The following is a 15,770-nucleotide window of genomic DNA, read 5'->3' as shown; positions in this document are numbered from 1 at the left end:
TAATAAAACCAACTGTGAACTGTTCATCAAGGTGTCAGCTATAACGAACACCTTGCATTGCTCCTAATGCATTCCATTTTCTTTCTTTTTTTCCTTTTTACACTTTGTGTTTGTTTTGCTTTTTTTAAAAAAAAATTACAACAGATGTCCAATGTTGATGTTTATTAGTTAATGAAGCGTTGTAAAACCTCGTTATGATGATTTATAATATCATATTTTCTATATGTATTGAGCAGCTGGTTTAATGTGTAAAGTGGCAGTGTGCAGGGACACATCAGCACCGTCACAGATTATTTTCCCATAACAGCATGCCACTAACTGTGTTATTCCTTATATTTATAGGGTCTTAGGTTATTTACTTACTTTCTGAGGACGCACACGTTTTGTTTCTGACTTCATACGACCTCAGTTCCAAAAAAGCTGGGACGCTGGGAAAATGTAAGTAAAAATAGAATGAAGTGATCTCATAAACCCATATGCTATTCGCAGTAGAACATAGAATACATGTAAAATGTTTAAACTGAGCAAATATACCATTTTAAGGAAACAATAAGGTCATTTTCAATTTTATGGCCGCAACATGTCTCAAAAAGGTTGGGACGGGGCAACAAACAGCTGGAAAAGTGAGTGTTAGTAAAAAGAAACAGCTGGAGGTTAATTGGTGACAGGTCAGTAAGATGATTGGGGATAAAGAGCATAAGAGGCTCTCAGAAGTAAAGATGGGCAGAGGTTCACCAATCTGTGAAACAATTTCAGAATAATATTCCTCAATGTAAAAGTGAAGACTATGAATATCTAATCATCTACAGTATGTAGCCCACTAGAAAATGTATATAAATAAATATTTAAAACAATACAGATTAATTAAAAATAAAGCCGAATGTAAACCACTATACTTTCAAATGCGTTATTTGAACCAGTTAAAACGTTTCATGTAGATAATTTCAACCAATTAACACCATTCTGCATGTAGATCCCGCCTTGATTGACAGGTGACAGCGGGAGAGTTTTTTTTTTTGTACTGCGCAGACGCACACACAGCCAAAGCAAGGAGAGAAAAGGAGACAGAAAAAAAAAATAGAAAAAGCGTAAATTATAATTATATATTATAATTAACTGTTTGAAAGAGTGAAACCAAAAGTCAAAACAATACTACTGACAATTGGAGTGCTGAGGAACTTCGGTTTGTAGTTTTATCCGACGTGAAACTTGGTGAGTTAAGTTTAGAGTTAATTAGGTGCTGGGTACCATGCTAAGCTAATACAGCTATGACTCAGCATGTTGCAATTCTTGGTTATTTTCTTCTTTCATTTAGCCATGTAAATAATGTGTCAGTTCGAATTTAATGCCAAAAGTGTTTTGAGTCACATTACTTCTGAGTTATTAAATTGTTAAATTGCATTGTTTAAATGTGAGCTATATTCAGTTATGTCAAGTGTTAGTTGTTAACGTGTTTCAATGCACATAGCTTTTGCTCCTTTTTTTTTTTTCCTCGAGTTGTGTAAAAATCAGACATGTTAAATACAAAATGTATTTTATTTGTATAAAAAGGATACTGGCTGTAATTCATCATTTGAAATTCTTAAACCGTGGTGTGTAATATGTAAAGGTTTTGTACCTAGATTTAGTTTTGTTTTATTCTGACACTGTATATACAGGGCAGGTTTTATTTTATTCCATGGGAAGAAGTTTACAACAATTTTTCAACAGTTTGATGGTGAGCAACCCAACCAGAACCACTGTGTCTTGAAGGACGGTATTTTTATTTTATATTATTTTGTTTTTTCTGCAAAGGACTACAAATGAAAATACTCTAGAGGAGTGCCTTCATTCAGAGTAAAAGAAATTGCAGAGACATTGAAAAAGGCATTTTAATTCTGGATGTGATTTATTTATTTTATTTAAGTTGTGTTATATTCCATGTATGTATATATTTTATCTTAGGCTTAACTTAGAGGGTGCACCCTAGGGTATTATATATGTATTGTACATGTTTAATTTCACTCACTCTAAATTGTATATAAATCAATCTATATTTACCTTATCAGTTGTGCTGTCACTGTTATTGTTTCAGTCCACTACCTCCTACATACCCTTTAGTCTTCTGAAATCTGGTCTACACATCATATATAGTGCATATTTAATATATGCTACAATTTTGGTGAGCCAGCCAGGAGATGGTGCTATTGAACTAATAACAGTTAATCTTGAACATACATACCATTGTGAAAGCTATTATACCCTTAATAACATGGAAAAAATTGAACAGCAGGGAATTAAAATTCCAAACTCACTGATAAACAGTGGATTAACTAGAACAGAGGTAGATGAACTAATTGATGTTTTGAAAAAATATGGTTCTATTGCTAGACAAATTATTATTAGTAAACCCGCTTCACCGTTTCACCAAGACGATATACTCGTTTCAGAGTAGATCAGCCCTAAAATCTCTTGAGCCTGAATTATCTTACATTCATCAGTTGTCAAGTGATCCTAAAGTAACTTATGTAAAATCACTGTCAAGCGTCTACTTAAAGCGGGTAGGACGCAGCGCCACACAGAGTTACATTGCCGAATTGAAGGAAGTTGCAAAACTTAGTGGTAAAGACTTTGAAGTAGTGTTCAAGGAGATGCCCACTCAGATGAGTGACGCTGTCATTCCTATTGAGTCTGAAGTTGATGCTGGTTTACCGGAGGTGTTGGAGCCATCATCAGAGGTTACATCCATGACACCTGCATCAGCTACTAGAACATCTTATGTTGAAACCCAACTACCACAAACATCTTCAAATGTGAATGAAGCCACTGTACTCACCACACATGTACTTACCCCACCTGAAGTCCAAAAGGTGGTAGTAGAACATAGTGAGAAGTGGAGAAACTCCTCAGTTAAGTGCACCTATGAGGCTCAGAGCATTTTCAGGAAAGTGTGCTGCTGCAGGGTGGTCTACGCCACACACATTCATTCGTTATTACAGCCTGGATGTTCATTCCACCCCAGGCTCGAGTGTCTTGCAGTGACCCTCTGGCTTGGGTCTTTTTGAACAGGCCATACCCTCGGTATGACGGAGTGGGTATTCTCATTCCAATAGTGTTATGCAAACGCAACGTCAAAGTTCCCTTTGAAAGGGAACGTCTTGGTTACACATGTAACCCTGTTCCCTGAGAAGGGAATGAGACATTGCGTAGCGTTGTCATACCAGGTCAGGCCTGTGAATTGTATCTTCTCTTCAGATAATAGTGGCTCAAGGCTCAAAAGAGCCAGGTGTACTCCATTTTTGAGCCCGATGATTGACCACACATCCACAAGTTGTGAAATATGTGCATAACACAACATTAGGAAAAATTTCACAGCGCCGATAGGACACAGCCCACAGCCAGGCGGACCATTTCGAAGAAGAGACCTCAGCTAGAGAACTACCAGAGAAGAAACACAACAAGCCCTGAGCCCTCAGAATCTGGAGGAACAGTGAGAACCAGGAATAGAGCAAACATTGGCTGAAATAAGACACGAAATTTTGCTTCTTCCCCGAGTACCGGAAGTTCAACAAATAGTAATTGAACCGATTCCACAAGAGCAAGAGGAACTCTTGACTACTAATACAGAGGAATTACAACGAATGCTCACAGGCTGGGACACCATAGATCGAGGAGTGGAAACTACTGAACAGGAATATATAAAAGGTACCAGCCACTAGAACCAGAGCAAGAATAAGGTTACAGGAGGCTGGGAATAGAAGCAGTTCAGAAAGCTAATAAACAGGGAGCATAAAAAAAAGGAAGTAGACATAGAACCAAAAAATAAAACTCAATGAATACGGTACTTATAACCTTAGCAATAGTAGCTACAACCATAGTAATGTCATGGGAAACAATCTTTTCAGCCTAAGTCAAAAAAATTTCAGAGACGGAGGGTTTGTAGATGTCAAAAAGTAAATAAACCTTATTGAAACAATAAAGTGAGACAGTCTGGAGAAGGTCCGAATTATACATACACAAACATATCTTTTTATACCTCTCTAAAGCATTAAAATTATCCCGAGGAAGGGTATTCCCCTTTTCTTTCTAGAAACAAACCAATCTCCATTGCCTTAACTAATTATTCATATCAGTATGATACCTTATATATGTACCGCATGCGTAGTCAGTTGGATTTTCTTTAAAAGTTTTACCAGACCAGGGTTTTTTACTTTGTCACATAATTCACCCTATAGTCTCAGATTGGTACTTTTGCTCCTGGAAGTCTTATCTTTTCTTTTGACACTGATTTGCAAGCTTAGAGGGCTTTCTTTGGAAACCCAGCTCTGGTATGTGTCTAACTGCTTTTTTTAATTACCATAAAGTGAAGCTGCTTTAGACAAACACAAGGTTCTTAATTTACTGCCATAGAGTGAACCTGCTTTAGACAAGCACAAGGTTCTTAATGTACACACTTAGAATAACACTTGTTAGAAAGTGTCTTATAGTTTTAGATTATGCCTGCTGTGCAGAGAGGTACGGACTGACACAGAAAACAATTAGGCCTACTGTTTAGAAAGACACAGAATTCATCTAACTCAATAAACACTTAGAATTTAACTTGATCAACAAGTGTACTATGGATTTAGATAATGCTTCCCACAAATAATTCAAATTGTTGGCTATACACACCAGATTATACCTTATTAACATATCCAAACATTAGTAAACTTTGTAGTTACACACATTGATTACACTTTATATTCTATAGTAACAATTGGATTAACAGTCAATGTAGCAGTAAAATCGTTAGGAAAAACCAAAACACAAGCAAACTGTACTCAAGTGATAAGTAAAACAGTAAGAAGGCATAAGGAAGGATTTGCAAATGTAACCAAAATAACAAAGGGAAAGAACAGAACACACTGCTCGGTAGGGAAAACCAGTAACAGAACAAATCAAAGAAATCAACCAAGGTGCGGATAATTTGTTTCCGCAATGGTTGACATTCACTGCCAAAGAAACTAATTGCATAATATGCGCCAAGAAGAGGCAGACAGTTAAGGTCATTCTGATCCTGTGGAATCTAGCCACTTGTGAAGTGTACATGTGCAAGCCACTCACACCATGCATGTCAATCATGTGTTCCGTTATGCCTTAACCATTATTTCGACCCACCCCTGGGAGGGATACACAACCATCAGCCCATTGGTAAACCAGAAACTGTCTGGGCAGGAGGAACGTCTGGACCTCTCCATTACACAAATGGAACAATACTGAGCGAGCATATCTACAGAGCTAGCTGCCAAAGTGTGGGTCATATATTCACATGACCAGTAGTCCCCAAGCCACCAGGTAATGTGCTAATAGCACCCAGTTTACATTTTCCATACTGCTATGAGGGATATGGAGACCAAATGTTAGGGAAAGTGATGAACTATGAAGAAATATGGAATGTTGAAGAGTACATGCATGTAACAGGAATAGATGTAGATGGAAAATGAATGAAGATCAGTTGGAGAATTTCGAATCTGGTCAAAGGGGGGACACTGCCAAGAGCTGATATGCACCCAGTTTATATTTTCCATACTGCTATGAGGGATATGGAGTCCAAATGTTAGGGAAAGTGATGAACTATGAAGAAATATGGAATGTTGAAGAGTACATGCATGTAACAGGAATAGATGTAGATGGAAAAGGAATGAAGATCAGTTGGAGAATTTCGAATCTGGTCAAAGGGGGGGACACTGCCAAGAGCTGATATGTTCTGGTATTGTGGATAGGGAACGATCCTACGACAAACTCTTCCACCACATTGGGGAGGAGTGTGTGCCCCAGTAATTTTGATAGGGTCCTTCAGGATGCTCCCACTAGGTATAGAGGAAGAACCAGTGGCACCAATAAGAAAAAAGCATTTTAGCCCCGAAGGGAAAGGGGTATATGTGAATTGGGCAGGAATCCCAGTAGGGATTCCCCAAGAATACAGGACTATGGGAGAAGCATCTGTAGACAACCTGATTGTGTTCTTCCCATGGGTATAGACGAATAGAAATGCACAATGGACCAATTAGATATGGTACAACCAACAGCGATTCGTGAATTACACCATATTAGCCCTACAGGGAATTGAAAAACAATTATTTGCAGTGACTCTAATGGCGTTGCAAAACAGACTGGCTATAGATGCAATGAGAGCTGCAGATGAAGGAGTGTGTAGCTTAATTGGACAAGAATGCTGTACAGTGATCCCCATGCACACTGGGGAGGGAGGTAATTTAACTATTGACATTAAAGCATTGGAGGATTTGCGTAAAGAATACGTTCAGAACTCATATGATCCAGACTCCGAGAAGGAAGAAGCAGACTGGTTGAGCTGGGTATTCTCAGGAAGCTGGAAAGCCATCCTAATCAGTATGGGCACAGTACTGGTAATACTCCTATTTATACTAACACTGATGACCTTTTTGTGTGATCCCTTTGATTCATAAAATGATCAACAAGGCCACACAGTCCTTGTTTGGACAAAACCTACAAATTGCTGAAGAATCAGAGTACAGTGAAATGAAAGGATATGGTGAAGGAGAATATGACGTCCCCCACAAAAGTTCATTCTGTCTGGAGGAGTCGCCATGATATATATGGAGTAGAAAGAAGAATGTACATAGTATTTGATAAATAGTATGAATAGTACAAAGAATACTAAAGGAAAAAAAGAAAAATAAATAAGAATAATAAAAAAGGGGAAAAATTAAATAAAATAGCATATGAAGAAAAATAAAATAAGGATAAAAAGTAAATATTGGAGCAACAATTATTACGGGTTGTATGTCTGTTTTTGTATACCTCTATCTCTCACTCTAAATAGATCAGCTGAAAATGGACACAAAATACGTAGGGACAGACGTCCTGACTGATGAATTGGGAGAATGGACACCAACTCACTGGGAGCTCACCATCTCCAGTCGAGCAGATTACATCACCACGGACCAGAAGTGAGTAACCGCTAAGAATGAGTGGACATATTGGCCCGTCATCAAAGAGGCGATCCAGATCTGGGCCACCTATACGTGGTGTCTTCTAACAAGAGGTATTGTATGGTTTTCAGGTGAGAGACCTAGAATGTTTTTCCTCAAACACTTCCATGTGGAATCTCATAGATGTCATCACGATCAGGGCAGGAGAAGATAGACTATGGACTAATGTGCCTATTAAAAAACAGAAGATCTTAAACACCTTGTCAAATATAAGAAGAGGAAGCAGATAAGGAGTTAGGGTAATGTGCTAGTAACCTCTCCCCTGACCCCTACCGAGCCCTTCTACATGGTGCAGAGTCACAAAGGGCAGAAGAATTCATTCACCAGAAAGTTTGCTGACAGCATTAAGGAGAACCTATATGAGATGGACTGAAAATTATGATTATAAATTTACATGTTAATGGATGCTAGTACATAAGTATGTTTGTGACGCATGTTTGTAATGTTGGTATGTAAAGTACAGGTGAAGAACACACTGTCGAGCACAAAAGATGGCAGGGTGGGAATTTTTCCCTCATCAACTGGTAAAGAATGAGAGGGTTTTTTTTTCGCTCACCGCTGGATATAGTTAACTGTTATTAATGATATGTTTGCTTAACGGTATGCTTGCTTATCATTATAGGAAAAGTTAAATAAGAATGCATGTTTTTCTCAGCATGGCACCCAAAGGTTAGCAGAATTATGTGAAGAGTCTGACTTTAAATTCAGAAAGGGGGGAATTATGTAGGAAATTATGTAGAAATTTAGAGTAATAAAATATAAAGAATTGAAACCTCATCTGACATGTGAAAGCAGCTGAAATTCAGAGATAAGGGGAACAGGTTTGTGCAGTCTGTGTGTATATATATTGACATATGTATGGGCAAAGGGCAGTGAGGCCCCAGGCACAGTCAGAGTATGTATGCTCAAGCAGCCCAAAGTACACACACACACACATACACAGAAATGGGTTTGAATCGGATTTGTGTATTAGCAAAAGAATACAGAAAGAAAGTATTACTTTTTAACTACAACGAGTTTCACATAAGATCTTGTGGGAAACATTTTTTCTGTTCACTGTCCAGGGGATCTGGGTAGCCTGGGTATACTTGGATGCAGAGGGATACTTGGGTGTCTCTGTACCACAAGACACTATAAGACGTGTCTGACTGGATGCATCCATGTATCGCTTGTTTAGAGGAGACACGGTAAGGCGTGTCTGGGTCGATGCATCCATTCTCCTCTTCTTGAAGGTAGACACTGTAAGGCATATTTGAGTAGATGCATGCACCATTCTCCTTTTGAGAAGAGGTCCGTGTTTGAATGGAGACCTCCATCTTTTTCTTCAAAAAGGAGGCCCAGAAACAGTGACGTTCGCAGGAGGGAAAAGTAAATTAAGAAAAAGATAATGGGAATAGTGACTAGCTTCACCCAAACTCTTCCGGTTCTGTCTAACGAATTTGCAAATATTTAATATCTTTGAACACTGGCTTATATTTTTGGCAGAATACAAAAAAAAGTAGTCTTTTTTGGAAAATTATGTGAATGTGGTTGACTTTCAAAGCTAGTGAAAGGACGTTAATGCTTTTCTTTAACAGCAGTTATTTGTGACTGTTCTTAAATGTAGGTTCAGTAATATGAGCCTGACCAATCAGGAGTAAAAGGTTGATGTTTTCAGGAAGCTACGCCATCAGAATTTTAATTAATTTATTATGTAATACTAGATCTAAACACTATAATACTCAAAATATATTTTTTTCTCAAATACAGACATAAATCCAACCTTAAGCACAATTAAATATAAAAGATTATACCTCACCCTAAAACTCAAGACCAGTAAAACTACAAACATTTGTAAGGCCTCGTATAAATAGATAGGGATCTCCTACATATAGGTTATCAAAACCCAACCAAATCCTAAGTGTATGTATAATTACTCTTCAAGGACAACTTGGTAAACGTCTCCAAACCTTTCCTTTTGAAACTCCAAACTCATTTGATTTAAGAAATTTTGTTTATGGAAAGTAGGTGTACAAGGACACAGCAGTGTGCATAAGTCATCAAGTCTGAAAGAAAACAAATAGCAGCTCAGTGTATCACATACTGCAGGGAGTCTCTGAAGGACACTTGGAGTTGAAATGTTTTAATGTTTTTGACATAAATGACATTTCTTTATATAATTTATTATTATATATATAAAATATAAGATACTCCTGGAAGCCAAAGAAGTCATGGAAACAATAACACAGATCTCAAAAAATAGAAATCCAAAGCCAAAAGGCCAAGCCAGGAGTCACTCTCAAATCATGTCATACTGTCAGTAGAGAATGTTGTCTAAGAAAAATTCTGAACTGTGTTTTCTGTCTGCTAATTGAACTTAATTGTGTTTTTAAGTGCCAAAATATTAAACTGCAAATCTAAGCTATAAGAAAGGACATTTATTTTGAAAATCGTTTACAGGTTCAGTCTATCTAGGGTAAAATGTGTGCAGTGATTTTGCACAAATCTTGCATTTTTATGCTGTAACACATTTATCTTTCCCTTTTTTGTAAGGAGTAACATTTCTTGAATATTCAAGTTTCGTCGATTTTAATCTCACAAACAAAAACTGGCATTGACAGCTACATTTACATATCTAATAGTACACAATGACAGATCAGGCTTACTACAAACAGTATCACAGGCCTAGTCAGTGCGAGAGGTGAAGAAAAAAACTCAGTTAAACTGGGACTAATCTCTGGTGTGAGTTCGTTTTGTATATTTTTTTTAAAAAAGCACTCATGGGCTTTCTTGGTTATGGAGCTGGTGTTGAGGGACCAGGTGAAGTCCAATGCCAGGTGAACATCAAGGAATATGGTGCTCTTGACTCTCCCCATTGAGGATTTGTCGTTGTTCAGCGGAGAGTGGTCGCTCTGTGCTCTCTTGAAGTCAACAAACATATCTCTTGTTTGTCCATGTTCAGAGACAGGTTGTTGGCTTTGTACCGGTCCGTTAGATGCCTTGTCACCTGTCTTGGGCAGTCATCCATGGCTTCTGGTTGGAGTGTGTGGTGATGGTCTTGGAGACAGTGACATTATCAATGCACTTGCTGATGTAGCTGGTCACTGATACTATGTATTCCTTCAAGTTAGTGGAGTCACTATCGGTTGCAGCCTCCCTGATCATGTGCCAGTCAATGTGCTCAAAACCGTTCTGAAGAGCAGAGATGGCTCCTGCTGGCCAGGCTTCTCCTGCTTCAAATCGGGTTTGGAGTGTCTGACGAGCAGTCTGTATGCTGGGATTAGCATAACAGAGATGTGGTCTGAGTAGCCGAGGTGGGGGCACCGCTCCACCTGGTATGTGACGGGGATGTTTGTGTAAGCAAGATCCAGCGTGTTTGCACCTTTCATTGCAAAGTTCACATGTTGGAATTTAAGGAGCACTGATTTGAGATTTGGATGGTTGAAAACTCCGGTCACAATAAACAGTCCATTCGGGTGTGCATTCTGCATTTCACTAATACCCCCATGTAGTGTCTCCTTAGCATTAGTACTCGTGGAATGTATACTCCAATTATAAGGATAGTGGTGAATTCCTGTGGTAAATAAAATGGACCTCATTTAACGGTAACAAACTCCACCAGCGATGAGCTGGAGCTAGAAACTAGCACAGAGTTCTTGTACCATTCCATTTTTATGTGAACACAAGCCACCACTGCAAGCCTTACTGCACAGAGCTGCATTTCTTTTGGCAATAAACAAGCCAAGCCCGTCTAGCTGAATGGCGGCATCCGGAACTCTGTCACTGAGTCAAGTCTCCGTGAAAACAAAGAAGTGGTAGTCTCTAAACTCATGCCGAGTTGCCTGCTGGAGTCAGATGTAGTCCAAATTATGGTTAAGGGAGCAGACTTTGGAGAGCAGGATAGATGGGAGAGCTAGGCTGCCAAGGTTTGTTTTTAGCCTAGCATGGACCCCTGCCCTTTTGCCATGCTTCCGCTTCAATGCACATCACTTACAACATCCCCTTCCCCGGCCACCAGCATCAGGCGAAGCTGAAGACTGGAGGCCTGTTCCCCGCAGCAAGCTGAGATTGTGTAGCTTCTCCAGCAGATCATTATATGGGTTGATTGTTGCATGATTTCTGTACCTTAGCAGTGTCTGGCGATGGTAGACGTGAACACTGGTTACGCCAATGTCCGTGAGCTGTAAAATATCGTAAAATATCGAGCTGTAAAAAATATGTAAAATAGCACCATTTTGGATCTGGAAAGGCCACTGCATGCTATTGTCATGCCACCATTTTGAATATTCTAAAATAATAATGCAGCCTTGGTTTCTGTAACCCTGCCCCAGTTCTTAGAAAAGTGGTTGATATGGCATGCAGTTGTCCTGCAGAGCCATGTTTTCAGAAGGGTCACATCAAGGGGAACTGACTCTACTTTATTGAAGGCTTCAGTATTGGTGATTTTGTCCTGTCAACAGATTCCCATGAAAGAGCACAAAGTTTGCAAATGAAAATTTTCCAGTTGTTTCATGTGACATTAGTAAAGATTCCAGTCCTCACATCCATACTGGAGCGATATGAGGATAACTGCATTGTAGACTTTGAGTTTGGTGCTCATTGAGAAGTCATGGTGTTTCAGAGTTCTGTTGCATAGTCATACCAGAACTTGACATGCTTTTTGGAATCTGACTGAGATTTCTTAGTCAAGGGAGGCATTGTTAAAGATTACAAAGTATTGGAAGCTGTTTGCAGTCCTTAGCACAGTGCCATCAATGGTGATTCTTGGCTGAGGGATTTGGAGCAGGCTAGTACCTCCATTTTATCCAACCTGCGCTGGTGAGCCCAAACTGCTTTGAGAGAGAGATAGGGAGAGGGAGGGAGAGAGAGAGAGAGAGAGAGAGATAGAGAGAGAGAGAGAATTATATTGATTCCCAAGGGACATTTTTGAGGTCTCTGAGAACTTGCTGAGCATGGCATGAAGGTCTTCATTTTTGTGGGCCATCACAGCAGATCATGGTCTGACTGACTGGTCACCACTGGAGAGCACCTGACCTGTCATGCCATCATGGAAAAACCTGATGATGTGAATGAACTTGTGGGGGCAGCCGTATCTCACAGTCTCTAATGATTGTATCACAGGCCTTGATCATGTCACTGAAAACAGAATAGAAGATTAAGTTCTGTTCTAGACACTTGGACTTGCTTCACTGTAAAGATCATGTCCACAGTACTGTGACCAGAGTGAAATCAACTCTGGGCCTCTGGCATGTTGGTTTCTGCTGTGTGGATGAGTCTGTTTAAAATAATGCTTAATCTTGCCTGCAATGGAGAGCAGGATCTCCCTGTTCTCCATTGCAGGCAAGATTAAGCATTATTATTATCCTTGTAATTCTCACAGTCCACTTTGCTGCCTTTGTTCTTGTACAGCACTGCAATCAGGGTAAGTCAGCAGGCATCTTTTCCTGTTCCCAGATGCACTGAATTATCTCATTATGCTTAATGGCTTTATATATTTCTGCTGGGATGCTGTCCTTGCCAGGTGCTTTGTCCAAGTTCAACTGTTGTTTTTTTTTGCTTTTGTTTTTTCTTTGGTGAACTTGATAATCATGTGTGGTTGCTTGAGTTCTTCCATGACTGCCTGCTAGGAGAGTTGCTCCAATACTGACTGGTTTACAGTGGAGGGTCTGTTGAGTAGCTGAGCGTTTTCTTAGGCCCTCTTGGTCGTTGATCAAGGCTGAGCAATCTGATGACAGTATGGGTGTAGGTCCTGCCCTTGCTGGTCTATAAATGGGCTTTATTGCACTGAAGAAAAGCACTCACTGCAGATCACCATAGGATTACCGTGGATGGTACCACATGGACACCCTACAGATGGCTGTGGATGTTCTTCCTTGGATAGACTAAAGAGTTTTTAAAAACAGTTTACACTCATGCCTCATTTATTGAACAGTTGATAACTTTGATATGACAGTTGAGTTTGATACAATAGACTTAAAGTAAAAAATTCTGCTCATACTCAGGTTCCCTTTAACACACCTAGTACTGCTTAACTTTCTACTATACAGTTATAGAAAAAAATATTTCTGATGTCACTAAGTGAAGGTGTTCTAATCAATTAATTAATTAATTGATTAGTCTAATTCCACTGTTCACACAGTTACAGGCGCATATGTGTCTTTTTGATTCGGGGTTCCTCGCTCCCTGGTATTTCAGTTTCAGTTCCTGTTTCCATTCAGGTACATTGAGGCTTCACTCACAGTGTAATGAGGTGAACATCTCAAGGCTGATATGTTTATATATAGTTTTAGTGTGGAGCAGGTGGTGCGTGCATTGTGGAAAGTTGGCAGCAGAGATCCCGTTCAGTGATGGCAACATTAGCCTGTGGCTGAATGATGGCTGGTATATTGAGCCGCGGTACCTGTGAGTAATCATACAACTTTGCGTCTGGTGTTTTTTCACCCAATGGTAAGTGTGCCTTTCCCTTTTTCACATTGGGATTTGGTAGATTTACTTTGACACTTTGTATTAAGGTAAGAGTGTGGAGTTGAGCATCTAAATCTTCTCTATGACAAATCCCTAGCTGAAGACACTACATGTGACTCTGCCACTGTTTTGCTTGACTGTTTTGCTTATGGGCATCTTGCTTGGCGGTTCTGCTTACAGGCATTTTGCTGGGCCGGTTCCCTTGCGGGCATTGCTTTCGCAATGTTGCTTAGCGGCACCCTTGGGCTATCTGTTTAGGTGCCTTGCCTCCGCTGTGAAGCATATCAGCTTTACTTTTTTGCTCGTATAAGTTTGTTTGTTTTTCCCTGTTTGCACTTTGCGCTGTCTTCTTTTCTTTTGTCTGGTTATTTTTCATTGTTACAGTGTTGTTATTTTGTAGTGTAGTGACTGTTATTTTTCATTGTTAATTGTTACAGTGTTCATTTTATTTATGGTTAACAATAATGCTGGTTCTGCTTAGGCACTGTTTAACTGCCTCCATTGCATGTGGTGGTGTCATTGGGCCTGAGTACTTTAACTACCACTCCATCGTGTCTGTAATTTTTTAAAAATTATTTTGCTTATTGTTTAGTGTTTTTGTGTTTTTCTGGGTTAATTGGTGTTTTCTTTCTCTCCAGGAGCCAGTGAGGCTTAGTGTGGGACAGGGGAGGCTAGCTGCCTTCATTTGGTGGTCTGTGCTTCAAAGCCTGCTCAGTGTGCCGACACAGCAACTTCCTTATGGTGTAGCTACTGTTTGATGATTTTGGTGTGAATTAAGGTGGGTATGGATGCCCTCCCGAGCTGTAGCTGGCCTGCCTTGTTCCCGCCAAGCCTGGGCTTGGAGTTTTATAATTCTTATTGTGCCTCATGGGAAGGCGATTTTATATTTATATGTTAAGTTTTAATGATGCTTAAATGTTATAATAAAACATAATTTTTATATTCATACTCATGTCTCACTCTCATGTTCTTTGCCTTTGATTGGTAAAACTTAATTATGTGTGTGCTTTTATTTGGGAGTATTTTCCCGGTTCTCCCCCAGGGTGGCGTAGTCGGATTTACTAATTTAATGTTTCCTTCCATGTGGGAATGTCACAGTAATACTAGATCTAATCACTATATTCTTCAAAATATAGTTTTTATAGCTAGGCAAGTGGCCTCACTCTAAAACTCTAGACCAAGAACTAACTACAAACAGTTTAAGACCTTGTATAAATAGCTTGTTATCTCTTACTTATAGGTTACCAAAACTGAACCAAAATCTAATTTCTATAGTTACTCTTTAGGAATAACATAGAAGTTTCCAGCCCTTTCTTTTTGACATACCCCAGCTCCAAACTCATTTTCTTTAAGTAAATTTTTCTATGGAAAGTAGTACTAGGACATGACAGTTTGCATATGTCATGAGGTCTGAACGAACACCAATAGCAGCTCAGTTTATCACATACTGCAGAAAACCTGTGAAGGACACTAAGATGTAAAAAGCTACAACACTGCTTACCTTCTTTGCATTTCTGGTATGTTTTAGTTCTCTGCTGCAGTTCTTAAGATATTTCCTTCACATAAGGGGAACATAAGGGGTACATGGAAACTCACGCAATACTTTGCAATGTACATACGAACATGAGGGGTTTAAATAACAAACAAATCGGGGTGAAACACAAGACAGCTGAGAACGATGATGTCACATAAGGTAAACAACCAATAACAATACATGGGTAGAGACAGAACCTAAACCATAAAAAAACACGTGTCAGAAGTAAACAAAGTCAAGGCCATTTAAACCCAGAAGTGCGTGCTTGTGCTTTGAGCTTTGGGGCGCTGCATGCTCCAGTATTTAGCACGAAGGGAAATTGTGACAAAAAAGTTTTCGGACAATGGGAGAGCAGAGAAACTGAAGAAAACTTTCTGGCAGAAGTGTTGTAGAAGCTGTTATGATAACATGTTTTATAAAAAGCTAATTAAACATGTTATCATAACAGCTTCTACAACACTCAAATATCTAACTTTGCACTTTATGGTTTCTCAGTAGCGTTACAAGCTGCATTTTTTATTGCAGAGAGCCTTGCTCCCCTCTCTGTCCTCGCGGAGAACCTTGCTCCCCTCTGTGGCCTCGCGGAAATCTTGGAGCTTCCTTCAGGCCTCGCGGAGAACATCGCTCCCCTCTCCTGTCCTGCTGAGGAAGTTGTCCCACTGTTCTGCCCCGCTGAGGACATTGCTCTGAGCTCCAGCCCCGCTGAGGACGTCGCTCTGCTTACCTGTTCCGCTGAGGACATCGCATTGATTTGTATAAAGAATTTGTAAATAAAAAGCTAAAACATTGATTAGCTTATT

At 39.5% G+C, this 15,770-nt stretch overlaps 1 long non-coding RNA gene across 2 annotated transcripts; it reads left to right on the top strand.

The window, feature by feature from the left end:
- The first annotated feature begins 960 nt into the window (after window positions 1–960).
- Window positions 961–15,767, top strand: LOC108270272 (uncharacterized). Of its 2 annotated transcripts, XR_008397018.1 has the most exons (3): window positions 961–1,212; window positions 6,824–14,214; window positions 15,496–15,767. It is a non-coding gene; the product is annotated as an uncharacterized LOC108270272 (long non-coding RNA). The 2 variants fall into 2 exon arrangements; XR_008397019.1 differs by lacking the exon at window positions 15,496–15,767 and having other exon boundaries at window positions 6,824–14,384.
- Window positions 15,768–15,770: the final 3 nt, after the last annotated feature.

Source organism: Ictalurus punctatus, chromosome 9, assembly GCF_001660625.3.
Source record: "Ictalurus punctatus breed USDA103 chromosome 9, Coco_2.0, whole genome shotgun sequence".
Taxonomy (NCBI): domain Eukaryota; kingdom Metazoa; phylum Chordata; class Actinopteri; order Siluriformes; family Ictaluridae; genus Ictalurus; species Ictalurus punctatus.
This window is presented reverse-complemented; position numbering and strand designations above follow the sequence as displayed.